Here is an 18,701-nt window from a genome sequence, read left to right as displayed (position 1 = left end):
GATTTTCCACCCTTTTGTTAAATATTTCATATATTAACAGAAAAAAGAGAAAATAAAATAGATAGAAATGGCGAGTGAAAGCAGCAATTTCAGAAAGTGTGTTCCTCCCTGCCCACGCTACATCACGGGCGGGGACACACATCTTCTCTGTGTTGCATGCTTGGGAGCGCAGCATGCCCAGGCAGCCCTCGAGGGGGCTGCTTGCGAGCACTGTGAGCGTATGCCACTGAGAACGCTGCGCTCCCGCCGGGCACTCTTCGAGGAGGGTGCCTCGGCTCGTGTTCCCCGCGGCTCTGGTCCCGCTGCTGCCGAGGCAGAGCGGAGGCTGCAGTCGTGGGGTTCACAATTGGATGTTGCAGAGGGGTTTGAGACGGGCACTGCCTTATCTCTGCCCTCACCTGCTCCATCCAGCGGTTCTTCTCGGGGCTTGGAAGCACGCATTGCGGTTTCTTCCCCCCCGAGAGAGCCGCCGGTGCTCCAACTATCCAGCTCCGAGGAGGTGGACGTTGAGAGCATCGCGACTGAAGATTCGCCACTTCAGTCCCCTGCGAGTGAAAAAAAAAAAAAAAAAGTGGACTTTACAGAGGGGTTTGAGACGGGCCCGGCCTTATCTCAGCCCTCACCTGTATCGTCCAGTGTCTCGTCTCGGGGTTTGGAAGCCCGCTCTGCGGTCTCTTCCTCCCTGGGCGGAGCACCGGTGCTCCAACTATCCAGCTCTGAGGAGGTGGACGTTGAGAGCATCGCGACTGAAGACTCGCCACTTCAGTCACCCGCTAGTGAGTTGAGGTTCTCACGAGAGCTGTGGCCAGGTTAAATATAAAAATAAGAAATGACTGGCTGGCTGAAATATCTGAATCCCATCGAAATCAGAGAGAACGAAATTAGATGAGCGATTCCTGCCCTCTCGTGCAAAGCATCAACGTCCTGCCATTCTTCCCTGACCTGCACACCGAGGTGTCTAGGTCATGGAGGAAACAAGCGGTATCATATAGAGTGTTCAGCCCACATACATCTGCATATAGTAATATATTTGGGCTGAGACACTATGGTTATGGGGCGATGCCGAAGATCGAAGAGACGCTTGCGAGCTATCTCTCGCCTTCAGCTGCATCGTCCCTGGCATTTCCCCTCCGAAGGAAATCGGTGCTTACCTCAGCACACGGTACCCGTCTTCCTTCGGTGCCCACAGGGGGCCGCGCTGCTAACCCCGCCGCAATGTCAGGGCGCAGAGGGTCTCCGCGGGCCACCTGAGGGTGGTCCGCCCCCTCCTCGGAGGGCATGCGAGCAGTCAGGTCAGGTGTTCCCTGCCGGTTCGCCGTTTCAGGGCACTGCACTCGCTGCTCAAATTACACCAGAGGCCAGCCTCGAGAGGCTGGTTCCCTTAGTTTCCCCTCCGTGGGAAGACGGTGCTTACCTCAGCATACGGTACCCGTCTTCCTTCGGTACCCTCAAGGGGCCGCGCTGCCAACCCCGCCGCAATGTCGGGGCGCAGAGGGTCTCCGCGGGCCACCTGAGGGTGGTCCGCCCCCTCCTCGGAGGGCAGGGGAAACAAAAGGACGCTGAGGGTAGTCCCCTCCGAAGGGAAACGGTGTTTACCTCTGCCTACGGTACCCGTTGTCCTGCAGCGCCCTCTGGGGGCCGCGCTGCCAACCCCGCCGCAATGCCGGGGCGCAGACGGTCCCCGCGGGCCACTCGAGGGTGGTCCGCTCCCCCTTCGGGGGGCTCCCGAGCAGTCAAGTCAGTCGTTCCCTGCCGGTCCGCCGCTTCAGGGCACTGTGCTTGTTGCTCAAAATACACCAGAGGCCAGCCTCGAGAGGCTGGTTCCCTTAGTAGATTTTCTAGACGAGTGGAAACGTCTATCAAATATATCTCAGTGGGTCCTGCAGATAATAGAAAAGGGGTACGCCATTCAGTTCAGAAGTCGGCCACCTCCTTTCTGCGGTGTCCTACCTACAGAGGTGGGCCCGGAGCAGGCTCTGGTAATGGCACAGGAAGTAGAGACACTCCTGCAAAAAGGGGCTATAGAGAGGGTTCCCCCTCCCAGCAGGGAGTCTGGCTTTTACAGCCGTTACTTCATCGTGCCGAAGAAGGATGGGGGCTTACGCCCGATATTAGATCTGCGGCTATTGAATCGCTCGGTGGCCAAGCTCAAATTCAAGATGCTTACACTCAGACAGATTGTAGCGCAGGTCAAATCGGAGGATTGGTTTGTCACCATAGACCTCAAAGATGCGTATTTTCATGTCTCCATCCTTCCACATCACAGGAAGTTCCTGAGGTTTGCCTTCGGGGGAGAGGCATACCAATATCGTGTACTTCCCTTCGGTCTAGCACTGTCACCCCGCACGTTCACCAAGTGTGTGGATGCAGCTCTGGCGCCGCTGCGTCTACAGGGCATCCGCATACTGAACTATATCGACGACTGGCTGATTCTAGCGAATACAGAGCAGATGGCGGTTCAGCATCGAGATGCTGTTCTCGCCCATATGTCGAAGCTGGGGTTGAGGCTGAACGCCAAGAAGAGTGTGCTTTCTCCGGCTCAGAGAACCACTTTTCTAGGTGTGAACTGGGACTCGGTAATTATGCGGGCGCAATTATCGCCAACACGCATAGCATCGATCCTGGCAGCCGCCAAAGAACAGAAGCTAGGCCGAGCCGTCACTGTGAAACGGTTCCAGAAACTGTTAGGTCTCATGGCAGCAGCGTCCAACGTGATACCTTTTGGCCTACTGTACATGAGGCCACTGCAGTGGTGGCTCAAAACAAAAGGGTTCTCCCCGAGGGGAAATCCGCTCCGCACGATCAAAGTCACGCGGCGATGCCTACGTGCTCTGGTCATGTGGAAAAACCCGGGGTTTTTATCTCAGGGTCCCGTGTTGGGGGCTCATGTTCGTCGCGTAACGCTAACGACAGATGCCTCTCTCACGGGCTGGGGGGGCGACCATGAGTGGTCGCTCATCCCAGGGTCTATGGCAGGAACATCAGCGGCACTGGCACGTAAATCGGCTAGAGATGCTCGCAGTGTTTCTTGCATTGAAACAGTTCCTGCCCGACCTCAAGGGGCCACCATGTGCAGACAACACATCGGTGGTCGTCTATATAAATCACCAGGGGGGTCTGAGGTCCCGTCCGTTGGACAATTGGCACATCGGATCCTCCTGTGGGTCCAAGGGAAATTGCTGTCAGTCAGAGCAGTATATATCCCGGGGGTCCTGAATCAGGAAGCAGACAGCCTGTCGAGGCAGGGGCCGAGGCCCGGGGAATGGAGACTCCACCCAGAAGTGGTGGAGCTCCTATGGAAGGTATATGTGAGCTATTTGCTTCGGCGGAGAGTTCTCACTGCCCGCAGTGGTTTCTCTGACCCATCCAGCCCCGCTGGGGTTGGATGCCATGGTACAGGGGTGGCCGAGGCTACCTCTGTACGCCTTCCCCCCGATTGTCTTGCTTCCAGGAGTTCTGGACAGGGTACGCCGGGACGGGGCCCAGGTACTCCTAGTGGCTCCGTACTGGCCGACCCGAGTATGGTTTTCGGACCTGATATCTTTCCTGGAAGGCTCTCCGATGGAGATTCCGACCAGGAGGGATCTTCTCTCTCAGGCGGGCGGGAGATTCCTGCACCCACGCCCAGAGATGTGGAAACTGTGGGCCTGGCCTCTGAGGGGGCTAGGCTCATAGAGGAAGGTCTCTCGGCCGAGGTCGTAGAGACCATCCTTCACTCCAGAGCTCCGTCCACGAGGAAACTGTACGCTCTGAAAGGGAAACTTTTCTCAGCATGGTGCAGAGAACGCCAGTGGGACCCAGTTAACTGCCCGGTTGGTACAGTGCTGGAGTTTCTGCAGGCAAGGTTCTCGGCAGGGTTGACCCCCTCCACAATAGAGGCGTACGTGGCGGCCTTGGGTGCCGTCCACGTCCCTTTGGGTGGAGTGTCTTGGGAAGACACCCTCTGATTACACGTTTCCTCCGTGGCACTTTAAGGTTGAGGCCTGTTATGCACTCATGTCTAGAGTTTGCGCCGGGGTTTTCTCATCCCAGGCCGGGTTATGTCCCCAAGGTTCCTACGAGCCCACGGGGCCCCATTACTCTTCAAGCATTCTGTCCTCCTCCTTTCACGACGTCAGACCAGGAAGATTAATCTGCTGTGCCCTGTTAGAGCACTAGATACTATGTCCACAGAGCTGCCCTGTGGAGGAAAACTGATCAGCTGTTTGTCTGTTTCGGGCCCCCTAAGAAGGGGCCCCAGTATCTAAGCAGAGGATGAGCAAGTGAGTGGTCGAGGCCATCTCACTTGCTTATGAGGCGGCCGGGCAGCAGTCTCCACTGGCTGTCCGGACGCATTCAACCAGGGGTATGGCTGCTTCTTAAGCACTTTTGTCGGGGGCGTCCCTCCACGATATTTGTAAACGCGGCCGGATGGTCGTCTCCTTTAACTTTCGTCAGGTTCTATGAACTAGACCTGGCATCTACAGTTGGGGCACAGGTACTCTCGTAACCGTGTGCGCTTCGGCTTCACACATACGAGACACTTGGTCCTATGGCGATGTGGGTATAAGCGTTCTCACAGCGTTTCGACGCAGCTCGAGTTCCCCGAAAGGGAACGTCTCAGGTTACGTATGTAACCCTAGTTCCCTGAGGGAACGAGACGCTGCGTCGCTCTGCCATACTCCCGGCGTGTCCGTGATCACTTACTTCAGGCTTTATCAGAAGCTAGTTCCTGTTTGTGTTCGCGGACCTTTTATAGTCTCCGGTTGATGACGTCATCACGTCGGCGACGTCATCACGTCGGCGACGATCGATCTTTTTTCCGATGGAATGGTTCTACAGGCGCTTCACGACGCATTAACGCAGAGGCGTTCTCACAGCGTTTCGACGCAGCGTCTCGTTCCCTCAGGGAACTAGGGTTACATACGTAACCTGAGACGTTTTTTAAAGTATAAATTAATTATATATTATTACAAAGTGCACTTATTATAAGTGTACTAAAGTGTGTTATTAAATATTGTCATGAAAGTGTACTTTTTAAAGTACAAATTAATTAGATATTATTTTAAAGTGCACTTATTAAAAGTGCACTAAAGTGTGTTTATAAATATCGTCATGAAAGTGTACTTTGTTAAAGTACAAATTAATTAGATATTATTTCAAAGTGCACTTATTATAAGTGTACTAAAGTGTGTTATTAAATATCGTCATGAAAGTGTACTTTGTTAAAGTACAAATTAATTATATATTATTACAAAGTGCACTTATTATAAGTGTACTAAAGTGTGTTATTAAATATTGTCATGAAAGTGTACTTTGTTAAAGTACAAATTAATTAGATATTATTTCAAAGTGCACTTATTATAAGTGTACTAAAGTGTGTTATTAAATATCGTCATGAAAGTGTACTTTGTTAAAGTACAAATTAATTAGATATTATTACAAAGTACACTTATTATAAGTGTACTAAAGTGTGTTTATAAATATCGTCATGAAAGTGTACTTTTTTAAAGTACAAATTAATGATACATTATTACAAAGTACACTTATTATAAGTACACTAAAGTGTGTTTATAAATATTGTCATGAAAGTGTACTTTTTAAAAATACAAATTAATTCGATATTATTACAAAGTGAATTTTAAAAAAGTGTACTTAAGTGTGTTTAGAAATATTGTCATTAAAGTGTATTCTCTTTAAGTACACTTAAGTGGCACTTAATTTTAATTATATTATATTATCTATAAGTGCAGTTTTTAAAAAATATACTTTAAATATATTAAGTGCACAAAAAATACACTTTCAATACAATTAAGCACACTTCTTTTTCACAAGGGTGTACAACCAGACTGGTAGGCACTGCTGCGGAGGAGCACAGTCCCTGTGTGACTCGCCATAGACATAAACAGAGAGAAGCTCCAGTGCCAATGTTCTTCCACAAGCAGTTCTTTTTATTAACAGCTAGAGCGCATAAAGTTACGGACTGCAGCATTAATGTTAATCAAACAATAGTGGTATCATGGAGAAAAAAAAATGATATTTGGTTTTAACTTGGTGTGTGGCAAGTGTTGTGTTATTACCTGGAATTTCAAGGTATTTTTGCCAGGTTATTAGGGCCCAAGCCCTGAAAGGGCGAAGAGCCCTATTGTTCTTCTAAGGATTATTATTATTAGGGCCCAAGCCCTGAAAGGGCGCAGAGCCCTATTGTTCTTCTAAGGATTATTAGGGCCCAAGCCCTGAAAGGGCGCAGAGCCCTATTGTTCTTCTAAGGATTATTATTATTATTATTATCTTTTCGCCTTTTGGGCATTTTTGGGGCCCTTCCCATGCTCGAAAACTCTTGAAACTTTGCACACGCATCGGAATGCGCGGCCAACAGGGTCTGGCAGAGGCCTTTGACCCGGGCGTGGCAGGGGGGCTCAACAGCGCCCCCTTGAAAAACTGGGTCTATATATTAAACACACTTGCACGTACATGTATGAAACTCGGTACACTTATAGATCTCATCGGGCCAAACAACTTCCGCACTCATAGTCATAAGCTTCGCCCAACAGGAAGTGAGCTATTATGGGTTGTTCGGAAAACACATGCTCTGGAATTTGCGATACTCCTCCTAGACGATTCACCCGATCAGCACCAAACTCGGTCAGCATGAAGTCAACACACTGAGGATGCTAAATTGCGAGCAACTTTTTGATATCTCAAACGGTTTGGCCGTGGCAAAGAGATGAATTTATGGCGAGAAAAGGGAAACCGGAAGTGTGTTATAACTTTTGCATACATTAATTCATTTTGATGAAACTTCAGCTGTGTGTTCGTTATAAGAGGCCGATCACATGGATATGACTTTTGTGAGTCAAAGTTATAGCGCCACCAACTGGCAGTGGGAAGTGTCACTTTTGTCCAAAGCGGGGGGTTAGTTTTATCTACATTCACCAAACTCGGTATATATATTGTACTTTTCGAGCCGGACAACTTTCTAATTTACAGTCATTAGCTCTGACCAACAGGAAGTCAGATAATTTGGTTGGAAGATAACACAAAGTGGAAAGCGAGCTCTGAGTTTTTACCTTCTCCTCAAAAGCGATTCATTCAATCTCCTCCAAACTCGGACAACATGAAGTAAATATACAGAAGATGCTAAAATGCGAACGGTTATTGGATATCTCAAACGGTGTTCCCGTAGCAAAAGCCTAAAAAACACAAAATAAGAACACAAGTGCCTGCTTCATAAATAAGGCTATACTCCCACCTGCTGGTTATTCTATATATCACACTGGCTGTTTTTCTGTTTTTTTTTCAACACTTATGCTCTCACTTAAATGACCAGTAGAGGGCAATATTGTATAAGTTTTCAAGCAAAAAAACCTTACCTCTGTGTGTGTGTGTGTGTGTGTGAATGGTTTTCTAGCCTGGTGGGGACTTAAACCTGAATGTACACAGACTCATGGGGACTTCCCAATGGGTACAAAAGCTTATAAATCAAATAGAATGAGTTACTTTGAAAAGGTGAAAACGCAGAAAGTTGTGTGATGGGTAGGTTTAGGGGTAGGAGCAGTGTATGAGGACAGAATATATGGTTTGTACAGCATAAAAACCATTACATCTATGGTGAGTCCCCAGAAAAAGATAGTGAACCAGACATGAGTGTGTGTGTGTGTGTGTGTGTGTGTGTGTGTGTGTGTGTGTGTGTGTGTGTGTGTGTGTGTGTGTGTGTGTGTGTGTGTGTGTGTGTGTGTGTGTGTGTGTGTGTGAGGGGCAGGGGCAGGGGTGGGGGGGGGTGAAGGGGGGTGTTGTGGATGGGGGGATGGGCTGAGCTGATTTGAGTTGCCTGCAGCATACTTCAGCATTACTACTGTGTGTGTGTGTGTGTGTGTGTGTGTGTGTGTGTGTGTGTGTGTGTGTGTGTGTGTGTGTGTGTGTGTGTGTGTGTGTGTGTGTGTGTGTGTTCTTTTTTCTAGCCTGGTGGGGACTTCAACCTGAATGCACACAAACTCATAGGGACACGTGTCACTGATTTCTACAGTGTGTGTGTGTGTGTGTGTGTGTGTGTGTGTGTGTGTGTGTGTGTGTGTGTGTGTGTGTGTGTGTGTGTGTGTGTGTGTGTGTGTGTGTGTGTGTGTGTGTGCGTGTGTGTGCGTGTGTGTGCGTGTGTTCTTTTTTCTAGCCTGGTGGGGACTTCAACCTGAATGCACACAGACTCATGGGGACACGTGTCACTGATTTCTACAGTGTGTGTGTGTGTGTGCGTGCGTGTGTTCTTTTTTCTAGCCTGGTGGGGACTTCAACCTGAATGCACACAGACTCATGGGGACACGTGTCACTGATTTCTACAGTGTGTGTGTGTGTGTGTGTGTGTGTGTGTGTGTGCGTGCGTGTGTTCTTTTTTCTAGCCTGGTGGGGACTTCAACCTAAATGCACACAGACTCATGGGGACACGTGTCACTGATTTCTACAGTGTGTGTGTGTGAGCCACTCTTCTGTCTAAAAAGATTACCTCTCAATGCTGTGCTTTGGCCTGCATTAAAGGATAAAACATTTTATTCTGGGTTTGAATAAAAAAATTAATGTATAAAACCAGTTTATTTGTAGGGCATTGACAATATTGTTTTATATAATTAGTTAAATAATTGTGTTAATACAAATAATTATTAATAAAAAAAATAAATATAAAAAAAATTACTAACAAAAGAAAAAAACACATTTAATTGTCTTTAAAAAAAAGTAGTGTGTGTAACTTAAAAAATGAGAAGATTAATGCCTTATGTTTAAATATAAATATAGAATAACTAAATATAGAATAACCAGAAGGTGGGAGTGTAGCCTTATTTAGTAACCAGGTTGGATATGTCCTAGGGAACACTGTTTTGAAGATAAAACTATTGTTGTTATTGCAAAACAGTGTTTTCAGACAGTGAAATAAAAACAATGATCTCTCACTGTTTAGATTTTGTGTCTGTCATTCCCCTTCCCCCTCCCTCTCTCAGGATCACTCTGTGTGTGTGTGTGTGTGTGTGTGTGTGTGTGTGTGTGTGTGTGTGTGGAGGGGGTCTCTCTCACTCTGTGTGTGTGTGTGTGTGTGTGTGTGTGTGTGTGTGTGTGTGTGTGTGTGTGTGTGTGTGTGAGTGTGTGAATGCGTGTGTGGAGGGGGTCTCTCTCACTCTGTCTGTGTCGCCTTGTCTCTTGTTTTTTCATAATTTAACCCTTTCATATCATAATTGCTATCAGCAATATCTATCACTTTATTGTGAAAAATAAGTAAAAAAAAATGTATTATATATATAACACTGGTCTTCTGAACTTACAATATTTTGAGCTGCAAAAAATACATTTGCACATTATTGAAAGTGATATCCTAATACTTTTAATTGTTTTCTATAACATGGGCTTTAAAGAAGGTCATGTGCTGTGTTTGCAAAGATCACGTATGACACCTCTCTAAACTAATTATTTATTGATAGAATTCAAATGGATAAAAAAATTAAATTTCGCATGAATTTATAAAAGTGGCTGTTTATAATAAACTTCCATAAATTATATGCACGCTTATTACTCTTATCTGACACTGATATTAAAATCATTGTTGCGGTCTCTGTGATTTGGCTTAATTTATTTATTTATTTATATTTTAAAAAAAATATTGAATGCCACACATATTGAAATAAAAACAAGCATGCTTTTTGCAGCATAAGACTGGTGAACAATCACAAGCTACGGTAGGTCAAAAACACACGAAGAGAAGTGCTGCAGTTAATGAGGTGAATTCAAATGACTTTGACATAGTCCCTTTATTTAATTTTTTCCATATTAAATGCCTATTGGCCTTCTGCGCACAGTTAAGCTGATGCCACCGGGGTGGCGGTGCCACCGGCTTGGGCCCGTCATCGCTGCTCGCAGCTTTAATTATTATTATTATTATTATTTTAACCCGACTATTTGGGCATTTTGGGGGCCCTTCCCATGCTCGAAAACTCTTGAAACTTTGCACACGCATCAGAATGCGCGGCCATCAGGGCCGGGCTGAGGCTGGGACCCGGGCGTGGCAGGGGGGCTCGACAGCGCCCCCTAAAGTGGGGTCTGAAAACGTGGTCTATAAATGAAACACACTTTCACGTACACATATGAAACTCGGTACACATATAGAGCTCATCGGGCCGAACAACTTTCGTGCTCTAAGTTATGCGTCAGCCCAACAGGAAGTGAGCCATTATGGGTTGTTCGGAAAACGCACGCTGTGGAATTTGCGATACTCCTCCTAGACGATTCACCCGATCAGCACCAAACTCGGTCAGCATGAAGTCAAGACACTGAGGATGCTAAATTGCAAGCAACTTTTTGATATCTCAAACGGTTTGGCCGTGGCGAAGAGACAAATTTATGGCGAGAAAAGGGAAACAGGAAGTGTGTTATAACTTTTGCATACATTAATTCATTTTGATGAAACTTCAGCTGTGTGTTCGTTGTAAGAGGCCGATCACATGGATATGACTTTTGTGAGTCAAAGTTATAGCGCCACCAACTGGCAGCAGGAAGTGTGTCACTTTTGTCCAAAGTGGGGGGTTAGTTTTATCTACAGTCACCAAACTCGGTATATATATTGTACATTTCGAGCCGGACAACTTTCTAATTTACAGTCATTAGCTCTGACCAACAGGAAGTCAGATAATTTGGTTGGAAGATAACAAGAAGTGGCAAAGCGAGCTCTGAGTTTTTACCTTCTCCTCAAAAGCGATTCATTCAATCTCCTCCAAACTCGGACAACATGAAGTAAATATACAGAAGATGCTAAAATGCGAACGGTTATTGGATATCTCAAACGGTGTTCCCGTAGCAAAAGCCTAAAAAACACAAAATAAGAACACAAGTGCCTGGTTCATAAATAAGGCTATACTCCCACCTGCTGGTTATTCTCTATATCACACTGTTTTTTTTTTTTTTTTTTTTTCAACACTTATGCTCTCACTTAAATGACCAGTAGAGGGCAATATTGTATAAGTTTTCAAGCAAAAAAACCTTACCTCTGTGTGTGTGTGTGAATGGTTTTCTAGCCTGGTGGGGACTTAAACCTGAATGCACACAGACTCATGGGGACTTCCCAATGGGTACAGAAGCTTATAAATCAGACAGAATGAGTTACTTTGAAAAGGTGAAAATGCAGAAAGTTGTGTGATGGGAAGGTTTAGGGGTAGGAGCAGTGTAGGAGGACAGAATATATGGTTTGTACAGCATAAAAACCATTACGTCTATGGTGAGTCCCCAGAAAAAGATAGTGAACCAGACATGAGTGTGTGTGTGTGTGTGTGTGTGTGAGGGGCAGGGGTGGGGGGGTGAAGGGGGGTGTTGTGGATGGGGGGATGGGCTGAGCTGATTTGAGTTGCCTGCAGCATACTTCAGCATTACTACTGTGTGTGTGTGTGTGTGTGTGTGTGTGTGTGTGTGTGTGTGTGTGTGTGTGTGTGTGTGTTGTTCTAGCCTGGTGGGGACTTCAACCTGAATGCACACAGACTCATGGGGACACATGTCACTGTAGGGGCCTAAATTGAGGTCCCAATGGGTACAAAAGCTTATAAATCATACAGAATGAGTTCTTTTGAAAATGTAAAAATGTAGAAAGTTTTGTGAAATGGGTAGGTTTAGGGGTAGGGGCAGGAGGACAGAATATATGGTTTGTAAAGCATAAAAACCATTACGTCTATGAGTCCCCAGAAAGATAGTGAACCAGACATGAGTGTGTGTGTGTGTGTGTGTGTGTGTGTGTGTGTGTGTGCGTGTGTGTGTGTGTGTGTGTGCGTGCGTGTGCGCTAAAAAGATTACCTCTCAATGCTGTGCTTTGGCCTGCATTAAAGGATAAAACATATTATTCTGGGTTTGAATAAAAAAATAAATGTATAAAACCAGTTTATTTGTAGGGCATTGACAATATTGTTTTATATAATTAGTTAAATAATTGTGTTAATACAAATAATTATTAAACATATAAATATTTAAAAAAAATTACTAACAAAGGAAAAAACACATTTAATTGTCTTTTTCAACAAAAAGTAATTGGTGTGTGTAACTTAAAAATGAGAAGATTAATGTTTAAGGACAAAAATGATAACCAATGAGCTACCGGTATATAGAATAACCAGAAGTTGGAAGTGTAGCCTTATTTAGTAACCAGGTTGGATATGTCCTAGGGAACACTGTTTTGAAGATAAAACTATTGTTGTTATTGCAAAACAGTGTTTTCAGACAGTGAAATAAAAACAATGTTCTCTCACTGTTTAGATTTTGTGTCTGTCATTCCCCCTCCCCCCTCCCTCTCCCTCTCTTAGGATCACTATGTGTGTGTGTGTGTGTGTGTGTGTGTGTGTGTGTGTGTGTGTGTGTGTGTGTGTGTGTGTGTGTGTGTGTGTGTGTGTGTGTGTGTGTGTGTGTGTGTGTGTGTGTGTGTGTGTGTGTGTGTGTGTGAGTCACTCTTCTGTCTAAAAAGATTACCTCTCAATGCTGTGCTTTGGCCTGCATTAAAGGATTAAACATATTATTCTGGGTTTGAATAAAAAAATTCATGTATAAAACCAGTTTATTTGTAGGGCATTGACAATATTGTTTTATATAATTAGTTAAATAATTGTGTTAATACAAATAATTATTAATAAAAAAATATAAATATAAAAAAACATTACTAACAAAAGAAAAAAAACACATTTAATTGTCTTTAAAAAGAAAAGGAAAAAAAAGTAGTGTGTGTAACTTAAAAAAATGAGAAGATTAATGCCTTTTGTTTAAGGACAAAAATGAGAACCAATGAGCTACCGGTATATAGAACAACCAGAAGGTGGGAGTGTAGCCTTATTTAGTAACCAGGTTGGACATGTCCTAGGGAACACTGTTTTGAAGATAAAACTATTGTTGTTATTGCAAAACAGTGTTTTCAGAGAGTGAAATAAAACAATGTTCTCTCACTGTTTAGATTTTGTGTCTGTCATTCCCCCTCACTCTCCCTCTCTCAGGATCACTGTGTGTGTGTGTGTGTGTGTGTGTGTGTGTGTGTGTGTGTGGAGGGGGTCTCTCTTACTCTGTGTATGACGCCTTGTTTCTTGTTTTTCATAATTTAACCCTTTCATATCATAGGCTATCAGCAATATCTATCACTTTATTGTGAAAAATAAGTTTAAAAAAATGTATTATATATATATATATATAACACTGGTCTTCTGAACTTACAATATTTTGAGCTGCAAAAAATACATTTGCACATAATTGAAAGTTATATCCTAATACTTTTAATTGTTTTCTATAACATGGGCTTTAAAGAAGGTCATGTGCTGTGTTTGCAAAGATCACGTATGACACCTCTTTAAACTAATTATTTATTGATAAAATTCAAATGGATAAAAAAAAAAATCATATGATCTTATAAAAGTGGCTGTTTATAATAAACTTCTATAAATTTTATGCACGCATATTACTCTTACCTGACACTGATATTAAAATCATTGTTGCGGTCTCTGTGATTTGGCTTAATTTATTTTTAAGAGAAGGCTAAGGATAATATAACTTCAGCATTTGGACAGTATTCTGCACTCATTTTGAAATTGACAATTGACATCACCTGACATAAAATTAATGAATAAAATGTAATTGATCTCAGAGATGTGAGTGTTGTGGTTCCTGGTCATAGCAGCACCAGTTGCTGCAGTAAATGAGGCGAATTCAAATGACTTTGACATAGTCCCATTATTTTTTTTTTCCCATATTAAATGCCTATTGCCTGCTGTGCACAGTTAAGCTGGTGCCACCGGGGTGGCGGTGCCCCCGGCTTGGGCCCGGCATCGCTGCTCGCAGCTTTAATTAGGGCCCAAGCCCTGAAAGGGCGCAGAGCCCTATTGTTCTTCTAAGGATTTTTATTATTATTATTATTATTATTATCTTTTCGCCTTTTGGGCATTTTTGGGGCCCTTCCCATGCTCGAAAACTCTTGAAACTTTGCACACGCATCGGAATGCGCGGCCAACAGGGTCTGGCAGAGGCCTTTGACCCGGGCGTGGCAGGGGAGCTCAACAGCGCCCCCTTGAAAAACTGGGTCTATATATTAAACACACTTGCACGTACATGTATGAAACTCGGTACACTTATAGATCTCATCGGGCCAAACAACTTCCGCACTCATAGTCATAAGCTTCGCCCAACAGGAAGTGAGCTATTATGGGTTGTTCGGAAAACGTATGCTGTGGAATTTGCGATACTCCTCCTAGACGATTCACCCGATAAGCACCAAACTCGGTCAGCATGAAGACAAGACACTGAGAATGCTAAATTGCGAGCGACTTTTTGATATCTCAAACGGTTTGGCCGTGGCGAAGAGACGAATTTATGGCGAGAAAAGGGAAACAGGAAGTGTGTTATAACTTTTGCATACATTAATTCATTTTGATGAAACTTCAGCTGTGTGTTCGTTGTAAGAGGCCGATCACATGGATATGACTTTTGTGAGTCAAAGTTATAGCGCCACCAACTGGCAGCAAGAAGTGTCTCTTTTGTCCAAAGTGGGGGGGTTCGTTTTATCTGCAGTCACCAAACTCGGTATATATATTGTACATTTCGAGCCGGACAACTTTCTAATTTACAGTCATTAGCTCTGACCAACAGGAAGTCAGATAATTTGGTTGGAAGATAACAAGAAGTCGAAAGCGAGCTCTGAGTTTTTACCCTCTCCTCAAAAGCGATTCATTCAATCTCCTCCAAACTCGGACAACATGAAGTAAATATACAGAAGATGCTAAAATGCGAACGGTTATTGGATATCTCAAACGGTGTTCCCGTAGCAAAAGCCTAAAAAACACAAAATAAGCACACAAATGCCTGGTTCATAAATAAGGCTATACTCCCACCTGCTGGTTATTCTATATATCACACCGGCTGTTTTTCTGTTTTTTTCCCCCTGTTTTTTTAACACTTATGCTCTCCCTTAAATGACCAGTAGAGGGCAATATTGTATAAGTTTTCAAGCAAAAAACCTTGCCTCACTGTGTGTGTGTGTGAATGGTTTTCTAGCCTGGTGAGGACTTAAACCTGAATGCACACAGACTCATGGGGACTTCCCAATGGGTACAAAAGCTTATAAATCAGACAGAATGAGTTCTTTTGAAGAAAGTTTTGTGTGATGGGTAGGTTTAGGGGTAGGAGCAGTGTAGATGACAGAATATATGGTTTGTACAGCATAAAAACCATTACGTCTATGAGTCCCCAGAAAGATAGTGAACCAGACATGAGTGTGTGTGTATGTGTGTGTGTTTGTGGGTGGGTGTGTGTTGTGGATGGGGGATGGTGGGTGGGCTTAACTGATAAGAGTTGCCTGCAGCATACTTCAGCATTACTACTGTGTGTGTGTGTGTGTGTGTGTGTGTGTGGGTGTGTGTTGTGGATGGGGGATGGTGGGTGGGCTTAACTGATAAGAGTTGCCTGCAGCATACTTCAGCATTACTACTGTGTGTGTGCGTGCGTGCGTGTGTTCTTTTTTCTAGCCTGGTGGGGACTTCAACCTGAATGCACACAGACTCATGGGGACACGTGTCACTGATTTCTACAGTGTGTGTGTGTGTGTGTGTGTGTGTGTGTGTGTGTGTGTGTGTGTGTGTGTGTGTGTGTGTGTGTGTGTGTGTGTGTGTGTGTGTGTGTGTGTGAGCCACTCTTCTGTCTAAAAAGATTACCTCTCAATGCTGTGCTTTGGCCTGCATTAAAGGATTAAACATTTTATTCTGGGTTTGAATAAAAAAATTAATGTATAAAACCAGTTTATTTGTAGGGCATTGACAATATTGTTTTATATAATTAGTTAAATAATTGTGTTAATACAAATAATTATTAATAAAAAAATATAAATATAAAAAAACATTACTAACAAAAGAAAAAAACACATTTAATTGTATTTAATAAAAGAAAGAAAAAAAGTAGTGTGTGTAACTTAAAAAAATGAGAAGATTAATGCCTTTTGTTTAAATATAAATATAGAATAACTAAATATAGAATAACCAGAAGGTGGGAGTGTAGCCTTATTTAGTAACCAGGTTGGATATGTCCTAGGGAACACTGTTTTGAAGATAAAACTATTGTTGTTATTGCAAAACAGTGTTTTAAGACAGTGAAATAAAAACAATGTTCTCTCACTGTTTAGATTTTGTGTCTGTCATCTCCCCCCTCCCCCCTCCCTCTCAGGATCACTCTATGTGTGTGTGTGTGTGTGTGTGTGTGTGTGTGTGTGTGTGTGTGTGTGTGTGTGTGTGTGTGTGTGTGTGTGTGTGTGTGTGTGTGTGTGTGTGTGTGTGTGTGTGTGTGTGGAGGGGGTCTCTCACTCTGTGTGTCTCGCCTTGTCTCTTGTTTTTTCATAATTTAACCCTTTCATATCATAATTGCTATCAGCAATATCTATCACTTTATTGTGAAAAATAAGTTAAAAAATGTATTTTATATATATATATATATAATACATTTTTTTAACTATATATATATATATATATATATATATATATATATATATATATATATATATATATATATATATATATATATATATATATATATATATATATATATAAATAATACTGGTCTTCTGAACTTACAATATTTTGAGCTGCAAAAAATACATTTGCAAATAATTGAAAGTGATATCCTAATACTTTTAATTGTTTTCTGTAACATGGGCTTTAAAGGTCATGTGCTGTGTTTGCAAAGATCACGTATGACACCTCTTTAAACTAATTATTTATTGATAGAATTCAAATGGATAAAAAAAATAAATTTCACATGAATTTATAAAAGTGGCTGATAAACTACCATAAATTATATGCACGCATATTACTCTTACCTGACACTGATATTATAATCATTGTTGCGGTTTCTGTGATTTGGCATTATTTATTTATTTATTTATATTTAAAAAAAATATTGAATGCCACACATATTGAAATAAAAACAAGCATGCTTTTTGCAGCATAAGACTGGTGAACAATCACAAGCTACGGTAGGTCAAAAACACATGAAGAGAAGTGTAAGTATAATACAACTTCAGCATTTGGACCGTATTCTGCACTCATTTTGAAATTGACATTTGACATCATCTGACATAAAATTAATGAATAAAATGTAATTGATCTCATAGATGTGAGTGTTGTGGTTCCTGGTCATAGCAGCACCAGCTGCTGCAGTTAATGATGTGAATTCAAATGACTTTGACATAGTCCCATTATTTATTTTTTCCATATTAAATGCCTATTGGCCTTCTGTGCAAGGGTAAGCTGATGCCACCGGGGTGGCGGTGCCACCGGCTTGGGCCCGCCATCGCTGCTCGCAGCTTTAATTATTATTATTATTATTATTATTATTATTATTATTATTATCTTTTCGCCTTTTGGGCATTTTTGGGGCCCTTCCCATGCTCGAAAACTCTTGAAACTTTGCACACGCATCGGAATGCGCGGCCAACAGGGTCGGGCAAAGGCCTTTGACCCGGGCGTGGCAGGGGGGCTCAACAGCGCCCCCTTGAAAAACTGGGTCTATATATTAAACACACTTGCACGTACATGTATGAAACTCGGTACACATATAGAGCTCATCGGGCTGAACAACTTCCGCACTCATAGTCATAAGCTTTGCCCAACAGGAAGTGAGCTATTATGGGTTGTTCGGAAAACGCATGCTCTGGAATTTGCGATACTCCTCCTAGACGATTCACCCGATCAGCACCAAACTCAGTCAGCATGAAGTCAAGACACTGAGGATGCTAAATTGCAAGCAACTTTTTGATATCTCAAACGGTTTGGCCGTGGCGAAGAGATGAATTTATGGCGAGAAAAGGGAAACAGGAAGTGTGTTATAACTTTTGCATACATTAATTCATTTTGATGAAACTTCAGCTGTGTGTTCGTTGTAAGAGGCCGATCACATGGATATGACTTTTGTGAGTCAAAGTTATAGCGCCACCAACTGGCAGCAGGAAGTGTGTCACTTTTGTCCAAAGTGGGGGGTTAGTTTTATCTACATTCACCAAACTCGGTATATATATTGTACATTTCGAGCCGGACAACTTTCTAATTTACAGTCATTAGCTCTGACCAACAGGAAGTCAGATAATTTGGTTGGAAGATAACAAGAAGTGGAAAGCGAGCTCTGAGTTTTTACCTTCTCCTCAAAAGCGATTCATTCAATCTCCTCCAAACTCAGACAACATGAAGTAAATATACAGAAGATGCTAAAATGCGAACGGTTATTGGATATCTCAAACGGTTTTCCCGTAGCAAAAGCCTAAAAAACACAAAATAAGAACACAAGTGCCTGGTTCATAAATAAGGCTATACTCCCACCTGCTGGTTATTCTATATATCACACTGTTTTTTTTTTGTTTGTTTTTTTTTCAACACTTATGCTCTCACTTAAATGACCAGTAGAGGGCAATATTGTATAAGTTTTCAAGCAAAAAAAACTTGCCTCTGTGTGTGTGTGTGAATGGTTTTCTAGCCTGCTGGGGACTTAAACCTGAATGCACACAGACTCATGGGGACTTCCCAATGGGTACAAAAGCTCATAAATCAGACAGAATGAGTTCTTTTGAAAAGGTGAAAATGCAGAAAGTTGTGTGATGGGTAGGTTTAGGGTAGGAGCAGTGTAGGAGGACAGAATATATGGTTTGTACAGCATAAAAACCATTACATCTATGGTGAGTCCCCAGAAAAAGATAGTGA

This window comes from Pseudorasbora parva, chromosome 19 (assembly GCF_024679245.1).
Source record: "Pseudorasbora parva isolate DD20220531a chromosome 19, ASM2467924v1, whole genome shotgun sequence".
In the NCBI taxonomy this organism is placed as follows: Eukaryota; Metazoa; Chordata; class Actinopteri; order Cypriniformes; family Gobionidae; genus Pseudorasbora; species Pseudorasbora parva.
The sequence above is the reverse complement of the archived record's forward strand: the minus strand, read 5'-3'. Positions refer to the sequence as shown.